At 51.5% G+C, this 25,655-nt stretch overlaps 1 long non-coding RNA gene across 1 annotated transcript in view; it reads right to left on the minus strand.

The window, feature by feature from the left end:
• Positions 1 to 444: 444 nt before the first annotated feature.
• LOC137775327 (uncharacterized) overlaps positions 445 to 25,655 on the minus strand; it is a 105,838-nt gene continuing 80,627 nt past the window's right edge. Inside the window, exon 3 of the long non-coding RNA XR_011076005.1 lies at positions 445 to 642. This is a non-coding gene — a long non-coding RNA (uncharacterized lncRNA). The remainder of the gene's footprint in view (positions 643 to 25,655) is intronic.

The following is a 25,655-nucleotide window of genomic DNA, read 5'->3' on the forward strand; positions in this document are numbered from 1 at the left end:
CTGGGAGACTTTAGAAATGCTCTGCTGTTCTCCCCAAGCCAGGCACCTCGTCTGTAAAAGGAAGGGGCCTGGCCACCACCAGGGAAGCTGCATCACCCCTCCCCTTGGCCATAGCCACCCCTGCCTCATTTTCTCAGACCAGCCTGCTCCCCAAAACCACGGGCTGCCCTCTCCCCAGCCCCACAGGCCAGCCTGTATTTCCCTCACTGCCTGGCCAATGACAGGGAAACGGAGCTTGGGAGCAGCCAAGGGACACCCTGAGCTGGCCCAGCGCGGACACACAGTAGCTCTTTCTTTCTTTCTTTTTTTAAATAATGTTTTCTAGCTTTTTTTTTTTTTTAATTATTTAATTAATTATTTATTTATTTTTGGCTGTGTTGGGTCTTCGTTTCTGTGCGAGGGCTTTCTCCAGTTGCGGCAAGTGGGGACCACTCTTCATCATGGTGCGTGGGCCTCTCACTATCGCGGCCTCTCTTGTTGCGGGGCACAGGCTCCAGACGCGCAGGCTCAGTAGCTGTGGCTCACGGGTCCAGTTGCTCCACGGCATGTGGGATCTTCCCAGACCAGGGCTCGAACCCGTGTCCCCTGCATTGGCAGATTCTCAACCACTGCGCCACCAGGGAAGCCCCACAATAGCTCTTTCTGAATGAAAAAGAAAAGGGGAGAGATGCCACCTGTCAGCCTGTATCCCAGGACCAAGGAGGGTAGCAATGCCCCAGCACTTCCACATCTCTGACGATGGACTGGCCGTAGCCAGATGTGGTTCTCCCCACCCAGGTGAAGAGATGGCCCTGCTTGTCCCATGGCATCCGGGGGTCCCACCGCATCTGGTTTGCAAGAGGCTCTGGTCACGTGGAACTCTGGCTGGAGGAGAGAGTAGCACCTGCGGGAAATAAAACAAGCGCCGTCCTGACCCATCGAATAGCACCTTCTGGCTTGGGGCCCGCAAACCAGGTTCTCTGTGACGCCGGGGACACAATTTCTCCCCCGAGACCTGACTTGGACCAGGCCCGTTGGACCCCTTTCCCCTTGACACCTGTCCCTCCTGCCCCGATCCTGAGATGTGGTGGAGCGTGCAGCAGGTAAAGTCTTTTCTCCCCTCAACGCGTTCTACCCTCAGGACCCTCTGAGGGTCAGCCATCCGCAGGTCTGGTTTGCAAGCCTCCTACATGCCAGCCCCCAGGGCCTCCGCCTGCCCCGGCCCCACTGTTCTCCGATGACTTTTACCGCGCCTCTCAGCTGCCCGCAGTTCCAGGATCCTGAGGCTCTGATCTGCCTTCCCATGGGCAGTTATCTTCCTAGAACACGGCTCTGGGGATGACACTCCTCTCTCCCCACTGCCCTATGCCTGGCTCCTCAGACTAGCACGAGGACCCTTGATCTGCAGCCAACCAAGCCGACCCCCCTCCTCCCCACACACGATGCCTGGGGTCTTCCCAGAGTCCCCACCCACTTTCCAACCTCAGCCCCTGTGACAAGCTCCTCTGTCCCTGGAATTCGCATTTCTGCCGCTTCCGCTTGGCAAGCTCCAGGGCAACCCATTGGGTCCCATCTGCATCTCCCCTGCTTTGGGAAAACGTCCCGGGCTCCCTGGGTAGCTGCACTCTTCCCTGGGCTCACACGCCCCCCTGTCCCCTTGCTCACCGCAGGGCGGGCCACTCCCAACCAGGCGGAGCTCCTCTGGGAGGGACCACCTTCTTTCCCGCCCCGCTGGCCACAGTCCTTCCAGAACACTGCAGGGCCGACACCGAGTGGGAGTCAGCGAGCTGGTTAAATGAACAGACCTGGGAGGACTGCGTGTAAATAATTTTTAATATATTGAAACACATTAAAAATGCATTAGGAAAGTGGGCTATTTAAAGGAATTCCATAGGGAATCATTTTCTAAAAATGAGAACATCTTCTTAATGGGAATAATCACTCCCTAATTCAAACGGTGCCTGTGTTTGAATCTTCATTGACAAGATTGCCTCTCTTGATGAAAAGAACGCCTTACAAGGACATTCTTTGTTGCCAGAAACTTTATTCCCAGGGACCGTAATAACACTTATGAATGCTTAGGCCAGAAAAATGCAATGAAATATTAACCAAAATTATGTCAAGTGTCCAAAAAACTATGAAGTTCATTTCTAGGTGTCTTTGCTGGAGGTAAGGGGTTAGGGCTGGGCCAGAGCCAGCTGCGTAATTTACAGGGCTCGGTACAAAATGAAAACGCAAGCCCCTTGTTCAAAAATGATTAAGAATTTCAACGCAGTGACAGCAGAGCATTCAATCCAGCATGGACTCCTTCGGAGCGCCAGACCCTGTGTAACTAACTGCCCAGGGTACACACCCATGAGGCTGGCCATTGACCAGGAGAGGAAGAAGTTTTAGCGAGCCTTCTCCCAGAACCCCACAGAGGGGAGTCCTGCCGCGGCTCGGGAGCTGCCTGTAGGCACTGGAGCTGCCTGTAGGCTCTCAGCGCTAGATTGTGACAATGATGAATGTCATTGGCACTGAGATGAGAGAGGGGTTCGAGTGGAGCCTTGTCAACGCGTTGGCTCAACCCCATGAAACTGATTTCAGACCTGTGACCTCCAGACCTGTAAGAGAATATATTCGTGCTGTTTTAAGCCACTGCGTTTTTTTTGTTTTTGTTTTTTAATTAACTAATGATTCTACTCCTATGACTCGATTATGTTTTTAGCTATTTATATTTGTCCATTTTTTAACTGAAGTATAGTTGATTTACAATGTTGTATTAATTAAGCCACTGTTTTGGATAATTTGTAACAGCAGCCACAGGAGACAAACACAGATCTGGGGTCAAGACTGGACGTGGACTGCGTGTGTCCTTCCTGGTTTTAGGGTCACTTGGGCAGCCCCTCGCCTCTCGATCACCAGCCTCTGCCTTTGCAAACCGTGGAGACCCTTCAACCCCAAGGTTGCCTTTCCCTGGAATTCTGACCACCCTGGAGAGCCTTACTCACGAGGAGCTGGCCTGGCTTCCCTCTGCACTGCAAACGTGGAAACAGTTTTCTGGGAGGGGCTCCTGTTTTCTTGTCCTCTAACTCCACTCAATTGCTCACACAAGGCTCTCCACCTCTGCCCACTCCGTCCCACCACTGGCCTTGTCATCATCTAAAGGGTCCTTCTGCTTTGCATGTCAGCCCTGGCTCAGTCAAAACTCACTACATGAATTCCTGGAGTTGGCCCTGTCTGCCCAAGACAGCTGATCCCAACCTCAAGGAGTCAAGGTCAACTACAGAGTATGAGGGAATCGTCTACACAAGACCACCCTCCCCTCTGACACCAACTGCAAGTTCAGGGGTTCCCCAAATCACCACCAGTTTCAATAACTCACTGGAAGACTCATAGAGCTCGCTGGAAGCTGTTACACTCATGGTTATGGTTTATTAGGGGAAGGATACAGACTGAAAGCAGCCAAAGGAAGAGATGTGTGGGGTGGAGTCCAGGGAAGTTCCAAACTCAAAGCTTCCATTGGCCTCAGGATGCATTACTGTCCCAGCATCCATGTGTGACAATGCGCACGTGGCACGGTCAACCTGGGAAGCACAACCAAGCTTCGGTGTCCAGGGTTTTTACTGGGGCTCCATTCTGCAGCCCATCGTGAGCCTCTTTTATCAGCATAAGCTGCCAGGTGTGGTCTGAGGGAAACTCCAGGAATAATAAAGACACTCCTATCACTCGGGAAATTCCTAGGGTTTAGAAGAAATCTAAATTTTTGCCGGGGACAAAAGCCAGACCTGTCTTTGGCCAAGGCCAAATTCTTTGGTACATGATGACCTTGGGCCAGTCAGTTCACCTCTCTAGGACACAGCTTCCTCTCTGTTAAACAGAGATCAGATCCAACCGTCAGCATGGTTCTTCCAATTCTAGAATTCCATCACTCCACATGCCATTGTCCTGAACGCTCTTTGTTGAATCATAACTGATAGCTCAGAGTCATCATTTTATCAGCATGACGGCATTATTTCCCCTCAAGCCACGAAGTGATGCTTGCGGACCTGGAGTTCCACTGCCAGCTCCCCACCCCCCAGCATCCTTAGGAGGCTGACTGAGTTTCTCCCTCTCGGCTTGTCAGGTCATTCCCAGAAGAGAGAGCAACAGGAACTCAGGTTTTTCCAGAGACTGTATTAAATGTTAATCACTAGGAAGGGCCCTCCTACAGTCATACTTCTTGGAGACTTCTCCAGAGAATTGCTTGATTATTCTTTCCCTTGTTTCCTGACTTTACACCATTCTATTTATAACAGAAAGCTTTTTTCTTAAAAAAAAGTTTTTGGTGAAATAACTTATCTGTGGATTTTTAAAAAATTCATCAATATAGATCTTAGTTATACCCTGTTCACTATTTATCCACTAAAAAACAACTCATATGCGTTACATTCTATTTCTTTATTCACTTAGAGATTATAATAAATCTGTGCTCTTTCCACAGGTCTGTTCTTGCCTTTGCATAAACTTTTATTTCTTGACATGCAGATTCCTGCAGGCGTTTATCCCAGCTAGACCCAGAAGCAGTCTGGGCACCTGTCCTGCTGAAAAGCCAGCTCCCAAGAGGGTGTTCCTCAAATTCTAATAAAAAATGTCTAAGGTCTGTTTGGCTAAAGATATACCAAAAGAATAAGAATGTACGTATCCCACTATTCACCCCAAAAGTTAACTCTTTTGAAGGTTAACTGTGACAGGCGATGTGTTAGGTGATGAAATAAAAATTCATATTTTAAGGCAACACCAGAAATATTTAAACATAAAATTTTACTCTGCCTGTTTGGGCCTCCTCCCTCCCCTCTAGTGTGCATTGTGCATCTACATTAACCAGACCTCCCCAACGGCAGAAATACCTGCTCAACCATAAAAATCCATTTTTCTCCTTCTGGCCCCAGCCATGTAACTCCTTAGCAGATAACATTCCTTTCTCAATCATGATGGGGTCGTGATGACCCAGCACTCACCTTGTACGTGCAGATATCTTTGGTGAGCTTTACGTACGGTGCCAATATAACATTTCCCTTAAAGATAACGACTGGTGCAGAACAGACTGGTCAGATGACCTGGGGAGATACTGGGCTGCACCTAGTTGAAGTTCTTAGCTTAAATACTTCCTTATGACCTAATTAATGTCACTAGCTATATTACTTGTATTCTGCCTATTTTGCATTACCAAATGCACGATTGTTCTTTCTTGCATTACCAGATGTGTGACTGAGCCTCAGGTAAAACTAACGATGATTAGGCAACTTGCAATGATTGACCAAATATATAGTCCTATAAGATCAATGATTGTCATAGTGTAACTCTAGCTATGGGAAGAAGCAACAAGAGGGAACCATTTCCTTGACCATAACAGACTAGTAAGACAGGTGGTCCAGAGGCTTTTGGCTGCTGTTAACAGTCTACCAATAGCACATTGAGTGGCCTATCAATGAAATCCTCACCTGACCTGGGAATGAGCATTCCTAGACCAGTGGGACAAACTGGTGGAGAAATGTCTCCCAAACTTTGGTTGAAATTAAGATCGAAAGGGAAGGGATTATAAACTAAAGAATGTTGCCCGCCCTCCAGTTCTACAAGAATCAAGTCATTATCCACTGTAGTGGCCACAATACACCCTGAAAGGAATTCAGGGCAAAGAGCAGGTTGAGGCACTTTGTGCTCTGGGAAAACTGACAGAAGTGGCCCTCAGAGAGTCAGATATTTTCAGGAGAAAATTTTTATGAACCTGGATTCTTGCATCTTCCCATACTCAGAAAAGCACTAAAACCATTAACTGAGGTATCTGCTCCTCGAGAATAGCGGTAACCTTCTTCCAGGATGTGCGCTTGATTGTACGTACCCCTTCATCAACATCACTTAGGGCATAATTTGTTATGTTAACGAGGCACCTTTTGGAAACCTAGGGCTGAGGCTGGTTACCAGGAGGTCCAACTGTGTGGTCAGAGGGTTGGAACTTCAAGCCCCACATCCATGACTTCTGGACCAGGCAGAGGGGCTGGAGGGTTGAATCAATGCCCAATGCCATGATTTAATCAACCGTGCCAAAGCAATAAAGCTTCCATAAAAATCCAGAAGGACAGGCTTCAGAGAACATCCAGGTTGGGGAACCAGAAGGCTTCCACGATGCAGGGCCCCAAACTCCACGAGCACTGAAGCCCTTTGTTCAGGACCTCGCTCTGTGTATCCCTCCATCTGGCTGTCGACTGGTATCTGTTAATGTCCTCTGTGACACACTGGTCATCTAGTGAGGAAGCAGGTTTCCTGAGTACTGTGAGCCATTCTAGCAAATTAATTGAACCCAAGGCGGGGGTCATGGGAACCTCTGATTTGTAAGCACAGGTAAGAACTTGGACTTGAGATTGGCACTGAAGTGGGGTGGTCTTAGGGAACGGAGCCTTAACCTGTGGGATCTGTTGCCGTCTCCGAGTAGATAGTGTCGGAATTGAGTTGAATTTTAGGATGCCCCGCTGGTGTTGGGGCACTGCTTGGAGGGGTGGGGACCCCGCTCTACGTCGGAATTGGTCCCAGAACTTTCAGTCACCTTCATAGGATGCAGGGGTTAGGATGTGGGCATATCTTTTGGGGGCCACCATTCTACCCACCACAGGTGGCAAAGCCAGAGAGGAAATAAGGAAAGCCAGGCCTGTATGGTGTGCAGCATAAGGGTGGGCAGGGGATTAGGTCAGGGGGACTTACCCCAGGACACTCTGGAATATCTGTCCAAAGCCGATGTGAAGAGTGCTCGGGAGATCACCAGGAGGCCCTGCTTTCCAAAGTATTTCATTTTGCTTCGCATCAGGAGATAAGCAGACGAAGTGCTGGGCCAGAGGGATGGCAGAGCAAACCTCCATCAGCTGGAGGAAGCCGGTCCCAGGGGCTCTGGAGTCAAAGCGGGAGGGGCCCCTGAGATGGAGCGAGGACAAGACGAGCAGTTTAAAGGGAATCAGGGGACGTCCCTGGTGGTCCAGCGGTTAAGAATCCGTCTTGCAAGGCAGGGGACGCCAGTTTGATCCCTGGTCAGGGAACTAAGATTGCACATGTCGCGGGGCAACTAAGCCCACGCCGCAGCTACTGAGCCCACGCGCTCTGGAGCCCACACGCCACAACTACAGAAGCCCACGCACTGCAACGAAGAGCCCGTGTGCTGCAACTAAGACCCAATACAGCCAATAAATAAATACATATTTTTTTTAATAACAAATAAAAAAACTAAAGTGAATTGGAAATGGTTTGCCTCGAGCCTAGGATTAAACAAACAGTGTAGGATTAAGCAGAGTAGTGCCAACTCAAGACTCCGGGCAAGGGAGCTAAATCGTGTCCAGGAATTTCTTTAAATCTTTTTCTAAATTTAAAATTTTTAAAGATTATTTAATATTTATAGATTTATAATATGTATTAATATATAATAGACAATATATTAAATATAAGTACTTATAAACAAAAATTTATAAATAAGTATAAATATTTACATGTTGATGTATATATTAAAGTTAATATTGTTAATATTGCTTCCAGTGCTGTCATGCTTGGCTGTTAGGATTTTGCCAGAACTGGGGGAAGGGAAATGACCATTTGCTACCAGATCTCCGTCTCCATGCAGGTGGCCTCCCGCATGTGCACTTTCCAGGTATGTCTGTGAGGACGTCCCCCCGGAGAAGCAAACAGAATGTGTCTAAAACAGAACACCCCCTCTCCCCAAGCCCCCTCCTCCCCCTGCATCTGGGACCTGGGTGAATGGCCCCCCACCCATGCTGCCCAGTAGCCTGGGCCATCCCCAAGCCGGCTCTTGCCCCCACGGACAGTGAGGCCCCAGGTCCCACAGCAAAGTGGCTCTTCCCGTGTCCAAGACTACCCGGATGCTTCTCTCACCTGGAGACCTCCTGTGGCCCTGCTGCCCCGCCCCGCCTCCTTTCAGCTCATTCACCAAATGGGAACATGTCCCTCCCTGGCTCAAAGTCATCAGCCCCAGGATGGAGAGCTTCTGAGAGCTGGCGCCCTCCCCTCCCGGCCTCACCGGTCACTCCAGCTACACGGAGCACCAACAGTCCCTCATGTTCCCCAAGCTCACACTCATGTCACCCCTGGGCCTTTGCACTGTCTTCCCTCCCTCCCCCTCCTCCCTGCCCGCTTGGTTGCTTCTGCTTCTATTTGATTTCTGGCTAAGTGGTGGTTTCGTTGCAGAGCACAGAGATCCGGGTAACCCAACAGCACAGGAATCTACAATGGATTCTGCCCGTTGGAAGCGCTGTAAACACCTGTGACATCAAGGCGAGTGAGACAGCAGGTGGCCGGAAGGGGCGCGGTGTGGTGGCAGGAGCTTCGGGGGTGATACTGGTGGCCCTGGCCCGCCTGGTCCTTCTGCAGACCCGCCTGGCAGCAGTCTGTCCCCTTCCAGGCACATTCCTGTTCCTTGCCAGCCACAGCATGTAGGTCTCTGCTGGCCTAGGTCCAGCTGGCTATCACCCCACCTCCTCCCAGCCCCCACCCAGCGAGCACAGACACCCCCAAATCCTCATTCATCCAGCACGGCCCCCTGGGACCCCCCTCCCCAAGGACTCTGATCTCCGCAGTTGTCCTCATCTTCCCCAGACGGTGGGCATCTTCACCTGTAAAACCGGCGGGGTGGGGATGAGATTGAGGTCCTTCCTAGCTCTGAGATGCTTGAATCAGAGCCTCACTGTGGGATGGAGGAAGCGTGGCCGGCAGGTTTAGTTCAAATCTGTCCAGCTGTGTGACCTTAAGCCGTGTGATATCTCTGAGATATCCATCCCTAATCTCTCTCTAACTTTTCTTTTTCCAAAAAAATTTATTTATTTATTTATTTATTTTTGGCTGCGTTGGGTCTTTGTTGCTGCGCGCGGGCTTTTCTCTAGGTGCAGCGAGCGGGGGCTACTCTTCGTCGCGGTGCGCGGGCTTCTCATTGCGGTGGCTTCTCTTTGCTGCGGAGCACGGGCTCTAGGCGCGCGGCCTTCAGTAGTTGTGGCACGTGGGCTCAGTAGTTGTGGTTCGCGGGCTCTAGAGCGCAGGCCCAGTAGTTGTGGCGCACGGGCTTAGTTGCTCCAAGGCATGTGGGATCTTCCCCAACCAGGGATTGAACCTGTGTCCCCTGCAATGGCAGGCGGATTCTTAACCACTGCGCCACCAGGGAAGTCCCCTAATCTCTCTCAATCCCTCTCTCTCTCTCTCTCTCCCTCTCTCTCTCTCAGAATAATAATTCCTGGCTTGCAGAGGTGTTCTGGGAAGCTGAGAGAATGGAAGTGAAGTGTCTAGTATATCATTGGTACTAACTAAACAGCAGCTGTAATTACAATCATTATAAGAATCCTGAGCTATTTCAACACCACCATTAAAGGGGGGGCCCTTTAAAAGTTCAAAGCCATTTAAGGTGAATCAGGTACAATGCACACTGCCACTGTCTCCCAGGGTGAATTATTTGCCCTGAAAAGGGTGATCGGTAGGGATTATTAACTTGCAGAGGGAAATAAGTTTCAAAGAGCCACAACAGCATGTCTAATCTTAATTAGGTGCCATCTTTCTCTGTTCACCTAGAAAGAACTAGCTCCTGGGTGTGCAGGGGTGGGGTCGATTGCAAAGGGGGAAATAGCTTGGAGGGTTCCTGCAGGTTAGGAGGAGGGAGGGACTGCGGTGGGGAAAGACGTCAGGAGAAGACACTGCTCTCCTCCAGGGGTGGGTGCTCCCGCAGTGCCGGCGTCGCCCTCCCAAGTCACCCGTGCTCAGCATCTCCTCTTCTTGGGACATCGGCGTGTTTCAGACACAGGACAAGGCTCCGTAAGGTACATGGTTTGCAAGCCCTGTGTCTCCCACCGACTGGCGCCCGAGGTGACAGGCACCCTGAGCTTGGCCTGCAAAGTGAGCTGCTGGAACGGCAATTGGGCAGCCCCAAGCACAAGCTGATGGGGCCAGTGGTTTGGAGGGGCTTCTGTCCCTTTCACCGATTTCTGGGTCCTCCACTTTCAGGGCCATTCTTCTGGCACCAAGTCCCTTATCTGTCTCCTCGGGCCAACTTCGTGGCTTCCCAGGGAGGGGACGCCTGTCCTTTTCAGGGCTCGACACACCTGTGCCTCCCTGCCGGGGCCTCTCCTGCTGCCCTGTCATTGCCCCGTTGCAGCTCTGTCAGCCACTCCAGGCTGCGGACCCCTGGAGCCCAGGCACTGTGTCTGCAGCCCCCGGCCCCAGCCCTCGATAGATTCCAGGGATCAGAGAGGGTTTCCCCAAGGGAGTGGCATTTAAATTGAGATTTGAAATATAAGAAGACTGGGGGAGAAGTTCTGAGCAAAAGAACAGAAAAGGCTCCAAAGTGAAATTGACAATGGGGGTTCAGCAGGGAAAGACATTGGGGGTGGCGGGAGTGTGGAGTTGGCAGGGTGGGGCTGGCAGAAAGGAGAGCCTGGGCCCTGGTCCTAAAGCTACGGACAGTCACTGTAGGTGACAGATGCTTGGCCCGTTCCGGAAGAGAAGCACTTGGGGAATCAGAGGATTGGGGTGTGGGGCAAGTCTGGTTCCAGGTCCTGCAGGCACAAGAGGCCCTGCTAAGGGGCTGGTTTTCTTATCTTATCTTATTGACCTCGCAGCATGTGGCTTGCAGGATCTTTGTTCCCTGACCAGGGATTGAACCCCGGCCCTTGGCAGTGAAAGCTCGGAGTCCCAACCACTGGACCACCAGGGAATTCCCGGGGCTGGTTTTCAAGCAGGCAAGAGACAGGACTGTCCCTGCCTCCTGAGTCTAAGATTCAAAGATTCTACAAGTCCAGATCACTGTACACACCTGGTGGTGACCAATCACTGTACATCGTTAATCCTCGTAGACCCGGAGGGAAGGGAGGTAACTGGGGTGAATGGTCGGTCACTCCATGGACCAATCTGCTGTGGCCAGGGAGGCAGGTCACAGGACACACTCACAGGGCCCAGGGACCACCCTAGTGTGCCAGAGCCGTCTGTGAACCGAGTGGGCCACCCAACCTACAGATGTTCAAATGGACGAAGCCATCACCCAGCCGAGAGTCTGGACTGGTACATTGATTGACCGGTTCCCAGTACCTTTGCACAAAGGCACACGTGGATTTTCATAAGCAAGCACGCGGCAGTATTTGTGTGTGCACTTAGATGTCAGGCAAGTAAAACTTCCTCATCTAGCGCTGAAATTGCCACTGCATCTTAAATACATAACCAAGACGTGTAAGGACCAACAATATTTTCTTTGCAACCCCTTGGACCTTCACCTTGGCAGTCACCTGAAGCTTGTAACAATGTGAACACCTGGGTTTTGCTGCAGCAGATCCTAGCCCTTGGTAGAAGCACCTTTGTGCCTCAGTAAAGAAAGAAGGATTCCAGGCTGTCCAGGTCCACTAGGAGTCAACCTCAAGGCTGGTGTGCGCCTGGCCATAACCACCTGTTCACAGTGTAGACCATCTCACGATGACCCATCAGACACACTGGCAATCGGTCCACTGCAGGAGGCTTGCCTAACAGCTAGTTTCTGTGTGCCAAGCACTGATTAAGGATTATTCACGACAATCGTGATAGCAACCATTTTGTGTAAAGAGGTCCTTTGTCCCAGCAACACTATACAGACGCAGAGATGATCCCACTGACAATAGGAACTCAAGCACCAGAGAGGTTTAGCAATTACCCAAGGACACAAAGCGAACAGGATAGCGGCAAACCCAGGAGTCAAACTTCAGTGTCTTTAACTCTATACCCCTCTGCTCCGCTGCCCTTTCCATCATGATTCAAGACGACCCACCGGGAGGGAGGGGAAGAGAGAGAGAGAAGAGGAATATAATTAAACCCCCATGGGTGGGGTGGCTACTTAAGAATGATGCTTCACGCCCGGTTGACACAGTGGAGATATTCTGCAGGTGCATGTGGACATGAAAATAAAACTAGCAGAAACACAGGTCTCCTTACCTCCTAAAGAAATTATTTGGAGGGCTTTCCCCAGGGAAATTCAGACAAAGAAATAAAAGGAAAAAAATTAAGGAAGACATAAGCTGCTGCATTTACCGTTGCATCATCCTGGGAGCTGAGGGAAATGCCATCTTTTTATGCCTGATTTACAAACTGTGGTTTTTATTAACCAAAGAAAAACACACTGAGATCAGACACGGTACCTGTGAAACAATCCTTGCATATGGACCTCCAAAAATAGTAAAGTATAATGAAATACAGAAACTCAAAGAATCTGCTGACGAAATCTAACTCATACATGTCAAATGACCAGGTTAGAAATACAAACTCCTTCTTAAAGAAAAAAAATTTTTTAAATCAAAGGAGATTTTTCCATTGGAATTTTTAACAAAGCAGATTCAGGAATGAGTGAAGCGGACGATGGCAGATGCTAACGCACAGAGACGTGAATTACAAAGGTCACGGCGTGGAAATATCCAGAATGTAAAGGAGCCTCCTCCCGGGTCTGATTGTTGAACGTTAACTGCAGGCTATGAAGTTTGGAGTCTGCAAAGCTGTGACAGTCACCCTGGCACCCAAGGCCTCGCAGGTGACCTCCACCCACCTCCCCAGCCTCTGGGAGCCGCCCTGCCCTGCCTGCATCAACGGCGGGCTCTCAGGCCTCCTCCTCGGCAAGACCTGGGCTTGAGATATGGCCGAGCAGAGCAGGACACAGGCCCAGAGCCCAGCTCCGGAGGATGGGGGGTCGGGGAGAGGGTTCTGTTAGCCCAAGGGCGATAGGAAGCTACGCGGCCTCAGTTTCCCCAGTGCAGGCGATAACAGCCTCCACCTCACAGGGGTGTGAAGGGGTTAAATGAGTTATTCCACGTGTGGTGCCTCAGACAGCGGCTCGATCACTATCGCCACAATCACCATCAGTTTACTCGCGTTCTGAATAGGTTTCGACATTTACTTTTTGCAAAATCAGCCAAGTAAACAGAGGTGTAGAGTACAGACTCTCCACCAGCACCCCTGCCACCTTCCCGCCACACACACAATAGGTAACCAGCTTTTCCTGGTTACTAGCTTCTGTATCCTCCCAGGATTTAGAGGCGAATACGAACACCAAGCCCCCTTGTGTAGGATGGTAACTTGCTGTATTCGCTTTCTGTTCCTCTGTGCTGAATCCCACGAACTTGGCAAAGATGCGCACGTTGGTTATCTCACAGCTTCTGCGGGTGGGAAGCTGGCTCAGTGGGCCCTCTGGTCGGGTCTCACAGGTGCCACCAAGGTGCCCGCCAGGCCGGGGTCCTGCCTCAGGCCCGTTCAGTACTCTGTGGTCGCGGGACTGGGGTCCCGTCTTCTTGCTGGGTGTCAGCGCGGGGTGCTCTTGGCTCCCAGAGGCCCTTGCAGCTCTTTCCCCGCATCCCCCTGCAGACCCTCTCAGCTCGGCAACCTATTTCCCCAAAGCCAGTGAGGGAGGGTCTCCCACTTCCTCTGCCCAGAGGGAGTCTTAGGCAAGGGGGTATAACCAAGGGCGTGACATCCTGAAACCTTTGACAAATGACTATCCCGATCCCAGGACGGACACTGTCTCCATATTCTGGGGAGAAGCAAGGCCCAGGGCACACCTACACCCGGGGAGAGGGGATCAGCCAGGGCAGACCCAGCGGGGGTCACCTCGGGTGGGTCCCTCTGCGGTCACACTATGCAGGGTTCTACACCGTGAGTTTCTTTTTCATCTAATACTTTTGGCTGTTCCCCAAGTCACACCTACCCTCCAAAGAAAAAGAGGTGATCCATGAAGAGATAACCGAATATGCTGCAGGCTCTGCATGGTCCCTTGAGCAAGAATAGAGGTGTGTGTGTGTGTGTGTGTGTGTGTGTGTGTGTGTGTGTGTGTGTGTGTGTGTGTGTGTGTGTGTGTGTGTGTGTGTGTGTGTGTGTGTGTGTGTGTGTGTGTGTGTGTGTGTGTGTGGTGGGGATCTCAGTGGCCCCCAAACTTCCAGCTCATACATTCCAGGATTCCAAGTTGCTGGTTTCTGGTCTGGGATGTAAACACCTTCCCTCCCCATTTGCAGAACTTGTTTTCATGCCATGCTTTGTGTTCTAAAGACACTGATGTACTTAAGTAGAAAGGATGAATCACTACACAGAAGACATAGCATCCTACAGATAGTGCAAGCTGCTGACAGCACGAGTCCTGCATGGACCACTCACCCCCTCAGCCCAAACCCCGGTCACCTGGCTGTCATAAAGCTGGTCCCTCAGTCATCTGGTAGCCCTGGCTCTCCTGCCCCTGAAGGACCTGAGTGGGGGCTGGATGGGTGTTGGCTGCAGAGGAGGAGCTGGCCAGGCCCCCTGGGGCCCATGTCAGAGGGTCCCTGCTGTCACCAGGTGGTGTCTTGTGACATAGGCAGTGGGTTCCCCGACATGGGACACGTTCACATAGAGGGGAGGGGGATCCCTAGAGCTTTACTTCTTTATCTTTCAAATACAAATGTCAACATACAGGGAAATGCACAGATCTTAAGAGTATAGTCCTATGAGTTTCGACAGATGTACACACTCATAGAATCCACACCTCAGTAAAGATCTAGAATATTCCCACCACCCCAGAAAGCTCCCTTGTGCCTCTTCAATCCCCTCCACCCCGATCCCTGCAGAGGCAACCACTGTTCTGATTTCTGTCCCCATAAATGAGTTTTGCCTGGTCTGGGAACTTCACATAAGTGGAATAATACAGTACGTACCCTTTCCATGTTCTTGTGAGTATATTTAGATCTTTTCTTAACTATGTTAAAACTTTATGATCTATTGAGAATAAAGTTCTATAATCTCATGGTTCTGCCAGTCTAATATGAACAGATACTTGCAAATGTAAGATTTGAAAGCACCTTAATGCTGTACCAATTGTCAACAGAAAATCTCAGATTGGAGCGTTACAAGACCTTCAAAATCTACGTGTCCAGACGGAACTTACCCTCACCAAAAAACCCGCTGAGCGACACTACCATCCCAATCAGGGTGTCCACTCTCCACCAAGGACCAAGTAGGTGTCATTCTAGTCTGACCATCAGCCAGAGCAGGATCAGAAAGGCACACACATGGCTCCCAGGTGTAGTGGACCCACTTACCTCACCTGTACAATGGGAACAATACCATCTTCCCCAATTACCTCGACCAAGAACATGATAATGTGGGGAGAGCCAATGGCGTGGAAGGGCTTTTACAGAGCATTAGAAGTCACAGATTCTACTCATCCACGCATCTGTTCATGGAACAAATGTTTGGTCAGTGTTTATAGGGTGTCAGGTGCTGCACTAAGAAGACAGGCCCTGACTGGGATGTGGGACAGAGACAGAAATAAGGGGCTCCGGCGGCCAGAGGAGGGGCCGGGGATCCTCACCTGGTGGGAAGGGTGTGCTTCATGAAGGTGGGGACATGAAGATGAGCCTTGAAGAACATGCCAGGAGTTTTCCCGCCTTGGAGAGAAGTGGATGGACTCAGGACCAGAGAGAAGCAGATTGCAGGGACTGGAGGATATTGGTGGGAGGGCAGGGCAGAGGGGAAGGAGCGTGGCGTCTGACACTGGGGTTTCCACCGAGGATGGTCCAGGCAGCGGGGGATGGTGTCAGGACTGCACTGTGAGGGCCTCTCAGGCCCCCTTTGGGTGGGGAGTCCCTTGTTCGTGTGGGATTGGATCCCGACCCAGGGAACAACCTCAGGAAGGTCTCTTGCATGAATAAGTGAAGAGGTCTCAGCGGCAGGGATAGATTTAGGATAGATTCAGGCATTCTCAGCCATGGGCCAGACAGTGGGTACCACACAGGAGGAGCGGGGTTGGCTGGGTTGGGGGGGAGAGGGGTCCCAGGAGGGGCCACAGGAGGGAGGTCACAGAGGGGCAGCCAGGGGGCTTTGAATCGGCGCTGGCTCGGCCTCAGGCTGCCCTCACCACCTCACTTCCCTCCTCCTGGCCTCCCCAGCGTCCCTAAGTTTCAAATAAGGGAGGTCTGGGCGGGATGGTTTCCAAAGGCACTGCCTTGCTCTTGTGCCATCTCTGACTTTTTTTTTTTTTTTTAAGATTTTTTTTTGATGTGTGGGACTTCCCTGGTGGCCCAGTGGTTAAGAATCCGCCTGCCAACGCAGGGGACACGGGTTCGAGCCCTGGTCCAGGAAGATCCCACATGCCGCGGAGCAACTAAGCCCGTGCACCACAACTACTGAGCCCGCCTGCCACAACTACTGAAGCTCGCGCACCTAGAGCCCGTGCTCCACAACGAAGAGTAGCCCCTGCTAGCTGCAACTAGAGAAAGCACGCACGCAGCAATGAAGGCCCAACACAGCCAAAAAAAGAAAAAAAGATTTTTTTGATGTGGCCCATTTTTAAAGTCTTTATTGAATTTGTTACGATATTGCTTCTGTTTTATGTTTTGGTTTTTTGGCCCCTAGGCATCTTAGCTCCCCAACCAGGAATCGAACCCGCACCCCCTGCACTGGAAAGTGAAGTCTTAACCACTGGACTGCCAGGGAAGTCCCCCCATCTCTTAACTCTTTACGGCTGGATTTTTTTTTTAACGAATCTAACGACTATGAAGCAGAGTGCAGCAATATGATAGTCAAAAACAGCCTAAGAAGATACCAAGTCTATTATTGCCCGAATAAATAAATCCACAAGAAATACATTCACATTCCCATCAACTGCATCGTGGATACCGCAGTTTCAGAGGGGAAGGTTCTGGAAATCAAGAGACAATGATAGGCTCTCTTTCTTTGTCTCACGCACGTGCGCACGCGCACACACACACACACACACAGATGATCTAATCGACTCGGCCACTTACGGGCAGAGTGACGCTGGGTAATTCATTTCATGTCTCTGAGCGTCAGTCACCTCATCAGAGGGCTGGGGATAAGAGCAGATGTGGAGCCCACAGGGTGGTCGTTAATCAGACTAAACTCGTGAACCCAGGAAAGCACTAGAGTCTGCCGGGCACACGGTGAGAGCTGAATAAATACTAGCAACCATCAGCATTAAAATCCTCATTCTAACTAGAGATGCCATCCATGTTGTTACCTGAATTCTGTGCTCCCCCATTTCCACCACCTCCCCTGCCCCATCCCTCTCCTCTCTTCTCCGTCTGCTTGAGATTTTATCGTTTTCTCTTGTTGGATTGTTCTAGTTAATAGTAGGGCTGGTTTTAAAGGCTTGTTAGGAATGATCAGAATCTTAAAATGACCCTGTTTACTAAAAGTGAAAAAAGTGATCTTACAGCCCACATCTTCTGGATTTTCTCTAGGAGGGAGGTCAGGGAGTGGGGCACAGCGGGGGCGAGTCCAGGGGGACTCAGAGCCGCATCTCTGCATCCGGGTAACAATCCCGCTCTACCCAGGGGGGATGGGATACCCTTTGACTCTCCTTCCAACTCAGGTCACTGGGCTCTCAAAGTCATTTGGTTACACTTTTCAGTACTTTATTTGGCCCTTTATGAGGAAGGCCCGTGCTGCTCGGGATGCTTTGTACTCCCGCATGCCCTGCCCCTTGGGGCCCCCCGACCGCGGTTGACAGGAGCCCCTTCCGTCTCCGTGAGGATAGCACTTGGTGCTGTTCTCAGACCCAAGGTCAGGGAGCACTGTAGGTTCCTGTTGGGGTGGAGGGGGCAAAGGACAGCCCCTTGGGTGATGTGGTGGCCTCCACTTCCCACCCATCAGATAAGACCTCAGTCAAGAAGGACAGGACAGTCGTGATAAGGGGGTTTACTGATGGACAGCACGTTACTCTCACAAAGCTTCGCATCCACCCTGGAAGGCAGCCTGGGCAGGAATGATCTCCTCTTTGTAAACGAGTACTCGGGGCTGACGGACTGTACGTGGCATATTCTGTATGACACAGTTGACCTGCCACGTCACCACTAACTTGTGCCACTCCCGGCGTGGGAGGGAGGGGCCTTGCCGCGTGGAACTGACTGTGCTGCAGCCGCAGGCGTCCCTCAAGGGACCGGCTGGTTTGTGGGTAAGGGACAAAGATAGTCACGAGCGTTGTTCATTTCAGGGAAGCCTTGTCTCTGGCCACAAATAAACTGTTGCTTCTTCATTTGGCTCACAGACTGCTGTTCCCTGGGCCAATGTTTCCTTTTTTTTCTTGGAAAGTTTGGGAGGTGGGTGGTGACATTTTCAGCTGCTATTTTCACGCATCATTCTTAGTCACCGTGGGCAGCTTAGCAGCCAGCAGAAAGCCTTCCCACTGCCTGGGGCTGGTTATTCCCGGCTCCCCGGCACTGGCTCCCCTACCGGCTGAGGACAAGCATGGGCTCCTCCTCCAGGGCCCCAGGAGGACAGGGGCCGGCGCAGCACCTCCCAACGCAGGCTCAGGGCGAAGCCAACCCCATAGTGACCCCTGGCCTCTGGAGACCCACCATCAGCTCCCTCGCTACCTGCAACATTCTCTAGAACTGGAAATAGCAAAGACAGGTTCCTAAACATTCAAAATAGACGCTCAGACCCAAACCTGGAGACTCACACATAGAACTCACAAGAGGGCCCCTCCCGGCTCCTACTCTAAGCATTTATTTTTATTTTGGAGATAATTTAACAGCCTTGATCTTCTCACGGACGGCGGATTTTCCAGGCAACAGATACCTAATGTGGTACCCTGCACTCCTGCTCTGGAAGATGTGAAAGCACCGAGTGGGCGACTGTAGTAGGTGCATCCTGAGGTACCGTTCGGTCTCCACAGCCCACGTTTCCAGAATCCTCGGCGTACATCACGATCAAAGAAATGTACATAATGGACAGAGTTTTATAATTCATTTCTCAACCCCCAGCAAACCAAACCTTTCTACAAATATTATTTTGATTTCAGGGCCTTCACACTCCCTCATCTTCTCTCTCCCTGCTCTTTTTTCTTTTTTCTTTCTAGAGAGACAGTTTGGTCCCTCGAAGGGAGCCCTGGAATTGGGTACCACATCTGATATAAACGGTGTGACTTTTGATTCGTCACCTAACTGCTCCAGGTTTGTCTGCTTTTCTGTGAAATAGAGATCCGTGCGTCCACCAGTATTTATTGAGCAAGCACTATGTGCCAGGAGCCCTTCTGGTCCCTGAGGAAGTGGGGAGAAGCAGGGCTGAGCTGGTCTCTGCCCCGTCGTAGCCTAGAGAACGCGGGGCAGCACCTGGGGGTGGAGGCAGCTGGGCGAGACGATTTCAGGTAACAGCACAACAGCGCGTGTCGTGAGGGAATAAGGCAGGTCAGTGGGGAGGGGCACTGCCCCAGATGTCGTGGTCAGGGGGCGGGGCCACGTTGTGGTCACAATGGTCAGAAGGAGAGCTGGGGGACCCGCACTCCAGGCAGCCGGTCAGCAGGGCAAGCATGAGTGTGGGGTGCACTGGGGACCTGGGGGGGAATAACAAAGCCTCCCACCCGAATGGGCCCCCAAAGGGGATGAGCCCATTGCCCGGGGTCCCAGGTGGCCGCTCGGTGGCACATCCAGGGCCCAGGCTCCTTCCCAGTCTTTGCTCTGCCATCCAATGTACCGTTCATTCATTCGTTTGTTCGTTCGTTAGTTCAACTGATAAATACATATTAAGGCCCTACTGGGGATCGAGCAGTGAACACAACAAATTGCTCAGTCCTAGAAATCTCGTTCCCATGAGAGAGCTGTCTTACAAACAAGAGAGCAAACGCAGGCTGTCAGGCATGCAGCGTGCTCTGAAGAATTACACGGCAGGAGGCATGTTAACCGTGACGGGGAGGGCAGGGGGCTTTGGAGTGGTCAGGGCGGTCTCAGTCCTGGGGATGCCTGAGCAGAGACCTAAAGAGAAGGAAGGATCCTCACGGGCTGCTGGGGAAGAGCCATCCAGTTGCGGGGACCAGTGAGGGCAGGGCCGGTGGCGGGGGAGAGGGCGCTGGGGATGGTGGAGAATCCCCGAGGCCAGCGTGGCTGGAACCCGGCAGCATCTCATCCAGAAGGCAATGCCCCAAGGGAAAAGGGAACCGACGCGTTCTTTCCTATAGGAGTGTCTTAGTCTGCGCAGGCTGCTCTAACTAAACACCAAAGCCGGGGTGGCTAAAACAACAGACATTTATTTTCTCCAGTTCTGGAGGCTGGGGGTCCCAGATGAGGGTGCCAGCGTCCTATTCAAAGCAACCCATTAGGTGGCACGTGACGTCCGTGTGTCTGGCTACTGATGGGACTCCGATTGCACACATGTCGGAACCTTCCAGCACATCCTAGACGTCTCAGAAGCTCTTTTCTAGGACTTCCATTCTCTTTTCTCCGTGTGTCACTCTGGATACTTTATGTAAATGTGCCTTCCAGCTCATGAATCCTCTCTTCAGCTGTGAACGATATGCTACTAAACCATCTATTGAGTTCTGGATGTTAGTTACGGAGTTTTCCAACTCTAGAATTTTCATTTGGTTTGTTTTATAAATTCCTGTTCTCTGCTAAAATTCTCCACCGTTACCAATATTCCTGAACATATTAATCACATTTATTTTGATTTTCACATCTGATGACTCCAGTTTCTGGATCAGCTGTGGGTCTGTTTCTATGAGTCAATGTTTTTCCTTCTGTTCCTGTTTCTTTATAGACCTGGTGATTTTTTTTTTTTAATTGAATGCCAGACATCGTGTAAAAACTTCAAGGACTCTGTGTTCCCCCAGAAAGAATATGCTTTCGATCTCGGCAGGTAGTCAGATAGGGATTGAGCTGCTTTGTGGCTGTGGCTTGGTCTATTTAGAGTTTACCCTTTTCCTTAGGCCTCCCTTATACCTCTCCGTGCACGCCCGTCCCTTGGTTCAGGAAGAGTTCACATCACTGCCTGCCTGATGTGCCCTACCTGTCTCACCTCTGAGCTCAGCACACTAGCCTCCCATGCCCCTGGCTGCTGGCTATCTCTCCCACAGGGCCTTTGCATGTCCCTCCTTCCGATCTCCCGCCTTCACACCTGGTCCGACTCCTCTTTACCCCCTGACCACAGCAGCTCCAGCGGTATTTCATTTTCTCCTGTTCCGGTCAGGTTGGGCTCCTTGTTGATATTCTCCTTGTTGACCCTTCCTCCCAAGTGCCTTCTGTCTTCCACATTGCTTTACTTGTCTGTCTCTCTCTCCCTAGACTGTCGGCTCCTTGGGGACAAGGACCATCCTGTTGTTGCTGCCAGTGGGTCCCTGCACCTGGCAGAGCGCCTGCCACGTTAGCACTCACGAGGTATTCACTGAGGAAGCGCGTGAACAAGTGAGTGGTGAGCCAGGTGGTGATATAGAGAGAGAAGGGAAAGGGAGGGGAGGAGATGGAGAGGAAGGGGGCAGGAGGGGAGGGGAGGAGAGGAGGGGAGGGGAGGGGAGGAGAGGAGGGGAGGGGAGGGGAGGGGAGGGGAGGGGAGGGGAGGGGAGGGGAGGGGAGGAGAAGAGGGGAGGGGAGGGGAGGAGAAGAGGGGAGGGGAGGGGAGGAGATGGAAAGGAAGGGGGTAGGTGAGGGGAGGGGAGGAGAGGAGGGGAGGGGAGGAGATGGAGAGGAAGGCAGCAGGAGGGGAGGGGAGGAGGGGAGGGGAGGGGAGGAGATGGAGAGGAAGGCAGCAGGAGGGGAGGGGAGGAGGGGAGGGGAGGGGAGGAGGGGAGGGGAGGAGGGGAGGGGAGGGGAGGAGATGGAAAGGAAGGGGGGAGGAGAGGGGAGGGAGGAGGGGGGGAGGGGAGGGGAGGAGTAAGGAGCACGAACCCTCTGAAGACACCCTGGCCAGCTGGTGGGGAAGGATGGACCTTGCTGTCCAGCCTCTGAGGCTGCAGCCACACTCCTCCTAGCCCCTGGGGAAGGCACCCTTTGGCGGGATTTGCAGGGCCAGGTGGCAGTGGCAGCTGCACAAGGTTCCTCTTGGCCGCATCTCCCGGTGTAGGGCTCGTCAGCGTCCTTGAAGAGGAGGCCGAGAAGAAAAACCGGCCCTGGGCCAGGGGGGCTGCCGGGTTCCATGGGGACGAGGGGTGAAGCGTGCAGGCTGCCTGGATTCGGGAGAAACTGTGCAGCCCTCGGGGAAGGGAAGCTCTATGCAGGAGTTCAGTCCAGTTTCCACCTGGACGGGTCTTCTAGAACCTTCTGCAGAGCCAGGGGTGGCGTTCTCAACAAAGCCCGAGACTGTCCCAAACACATGGCTGTCCCTAATCCTTCCCGACTGTTCTCTGTGACTGATAACGCTGCTCTTTTCTCGGGTCCCATCGACAGAGTCTTAATTAGGTGTTCTTGATGTTACAGGCCTTCTGGAATAAGCGGTGGGACCCCGTCTCCCCTCCCACCCTGCCCCCCACATTTGTAGGGGCTGAGGACACACCCCTTAAGCCATGAACGCTGGAAGCACCAGAGCTTCCCCCTCCGCGTCTTTTTCTCTATTCTTTGTGACTTTTCTCCAAAACTGCCCACAACCAAACTTGATGTTTTTCTCCCATCAATTCTGCTTCCCTCCTGCTCTTCCCACTTCAGTAAATGGAGTTCCACCCACCCAATTACTCACACCAGAGTCATCATGACAAATCCCCTCCCTCTACCCCCTCCCCCACACACACAGCTCCACTGAGTCCTAAATGACACTGGGATCCGCCTGCTTCCCTCCATCCCCGCGGCCACCCCTCCCCCAGCACACGCTGCCATCCTGCTTCCTGTCCTACCCCCTTGTCCAATCTGGCCCTGCTCACTGCAGCCAGAAGGATCTTGCTGAAGGCCCAGGAGGGCCTTAGAAGAGGCCTGTGCAGATGAGGTCACGCTTCAGAGCTTGGACCTTCCACAAACTCCCGAGGACACCCCGATGCCCACCACTGGGCACCCCCGCCCAGGCCCCTGTAAACATCCTTCCTTCCACCCAGCTTGCCTCTGGCCTCATCTCTCCCTCCACTCTACAAAAGGCTTTCTGTGTTTTGTTGGTTTTTTCCCAATGAATCCTTACAATACAGGGGGGGTTGGGAGGGGGCTGTGATCATCCCCATTTTGTGGATGAGGAAACCGAGGCTGAGAGATAAACACACGTAGCAAGGTGGCAAGTTAGTAAGTGGTCAAGATGAGATTCAAAAGACTCAAGCCTGTTCCCCAGCTTAGGGTCCCAGGGCTGAGCCACCGTGGTGTAGTCTACGGTGGGCACATCCCTGCCTGCCAGCTTACTGCCCTCTGCCTGTTTTGTTTTACAAGTGGTCCTTGAGGCCCTACTATGTGCCTGGCGCAATCACAGGCACTGGACAACTTGAATGCCAGTCACTCCAACAGACTCTCCCGTCTGCCTAGGACTCCACGTGCTTCCTCCGTCTCCTTGTCAGTTTGTAATTGGCGTTGGTTTGCTCGACTCCAACTGTGTGTCTCCCTTCTAGACTGTATGCTCCAGCCAGATGTCTGGATGCCACGTACACAGTAGGCACAGGATGAGTGAGTGAATGAATGAATGAATGAATGCACCCTCAATGTCCCCATGCACATGCCCCTGCAAAACACTCAATGTGTGCAATAGAGCTAAAGGGTAGCTTCAGAATGATTTTTGATGAAATATACCTTATTTTTCCACCGAGCCGATCATGGCTGTGATCTCAATGGTAACAATTTTGAAGGTCTTGTATAGGTGGGAACTCCCCAGTGAGCGGTTCTCAACACCCTGGGCCCTGTCCCCAGACCCCTGAGGCATCTTCTCAGAGTCACACGCCCAGCCAGGGCTGAGAGCACCTGCCTTAGCCAAGCAACTTGCACCTTCTCTCAGTTAACAAGCATCGTTGGAGTCCTTGGTGAGAAGCTGGGGGAATGGGGATGAAGTGCCCAGATATGCCAGCCAGGACCAGAGCCGAGCGGCCCGAGAAAGGCCTGTGAGCCCTGCTGTCCAGTCAGGGCATTTGCCCCACTGACACCATGGTGGACAGCACTGAGGTCGGGCCAGCTCCCTGGGCTGCGTGCACTCTGCCACATACCGGGCGTGTGGCTGTATGAGTTTTCCTGTAGCTGCCTGTAACAAATTTCCACAGACTTGGGGGCTTTAAACAACACAAACTTCTTATTTTATAGTTCTGAAGGTCACAAGTCCTAAAATCAAGGTGTCAGCAGGGCTGTACTCCTTCAGGAGGCTCTACGGGAGAATCTTTTTCCTTGCTTTTTCCAGCATCTGGAAGAAGCGACCTGCATTCCTTGGCTCATGGCCCCTTCCTGTTCTTAAAGCCAGAATCATAGGGTCTTCCATCTTCCAATCTTTCCGTCTCTCCCCCTTCTCTCTCTCTCAGCACATCTCCTTCTCTGTCTCTGACCCTCCTGCTTCCCTCCTCCCCTTATAAGGACCTTTGTGATTACATTGGGTCCACCTGGATAATTCAGGATAATCTCCATCTCAAGACACTTAATTTAATCACAACTGCAAAGTCCCTTTTGCCACATAAGGCAACATTTTCACAGGTTCAGGGATTAGGGTGTGGTTATCCTTGGGGGAGGGCATTATTCTGCTCACCCGAGTGGCCTTGGCAAGGAACTGGCCACTCTGTGCCTTGTGTCACATCTGGAAAGTGGTGCAGGGGGAATAATAACAGCAGTAATAGGAATAATACCTACCTCATTGAGCCATGAAGACTGAATTCCTATACAAGTACGTAGAACAACATCTGAGTAATAAATGCTCAATAACTGTTGACTATTAAATATATTTTAGTAGTAATATTAGCACTGTGCCAAAAGACCTATGAGCTTTAATGGCCTATGGATGTTTTTGAGACTGAAGACAATGTACAGATGCCAGAACATAAAAAGAAAATGACAAGCTCAAAATAGTAATTTAATTGAAATAAAGTGTGTAGCTCAAAAAGAAAAGACAGCAACTCTACAGAAAACAGCATGAATTTATAGAGGAGGAAAGCCAAGACGTCAACAAGGAGAGGAAAAGATGCTCAAAAGCCTTGACAATCAAAAAAAAAAAAAATTGCAAAATAACAAAGAAGGTTCACTGGCAGAAATCAGAAAATATTGTGGGTTGGACAGAACGAAGACAGAAGGTCGCAGCTCTGCTGGGGCAGGTAGGCTGCACAGCCCCCAGGAAGGTTTCTACCTCCGTGTCTCAGGTTAAAGAAGTGTGAGACACAGCAAGTCCCCTCGGAGGACACCTGCCCCCGGAATTCTCCCACAGGTCCAGACCACCCCAGGCTGGAGAGGATACTGGTGGACGCACACCCTGGGTATGATTTGGCATCTGGAAAGAAGCCAGATGAGATGTATTCATAGGTACACGGGTGGATGTAAAGAAACATCAGGGCTGGTGAGAAAGTGAGAAAGAGAATGAGATATATAAACATCATGGATGTAAGTTAAAAATACGAGTTCACAAGTGGCAATACTCATTTCCCAAGAACACAAAGACTTAAAACACGTGAGCATGATTGCCTGTTGGTGGGGATGGCGCTACCCTGTGGGGGTGGGAGGGAATGAATGCATGAGTGAACAAATGAATGAATGAACAAATGAATGAATGAATGGGGAAAAAATGGACATCCACTCTGGGACGTGGCCACATTGTCACAGATTTGATGTGACACAGGGAGGGGCTTCCAGAAGGGAGGGAGCCCAGGGAGGACCTCCCCCTTTCCCCCAGAAGGGTCAGGAGGCAGAGGCTTTGGAAGGATTGGATGGAGAGGATGGAGTGCAGCAAATCCAGCCTTAGGGAAGAGGGTTAGCAAAGGCACAGAAAAAGAAAGCACAGAATGCACCCAGAACTGAGCTAAGACTTATGGAGAAATGAACAGGAATGGAAAA

Source organism: Eschrichtius robustus, chromosome 13, assembly GCF_028021215.1.
Source record: "Eschrichtius robustus isolate mEscRob2 chromosome 13, mEscRob2.pri, whole genome shotgun sequence".
Classification (NCBI taxonomy): domain Eukaryota; kingdom Metazoa; phylum Chordata; class Mammalia; order Artiodactyla; family Eschrichtiidae; genus Eschrichtius; species Eschrichtius robustus.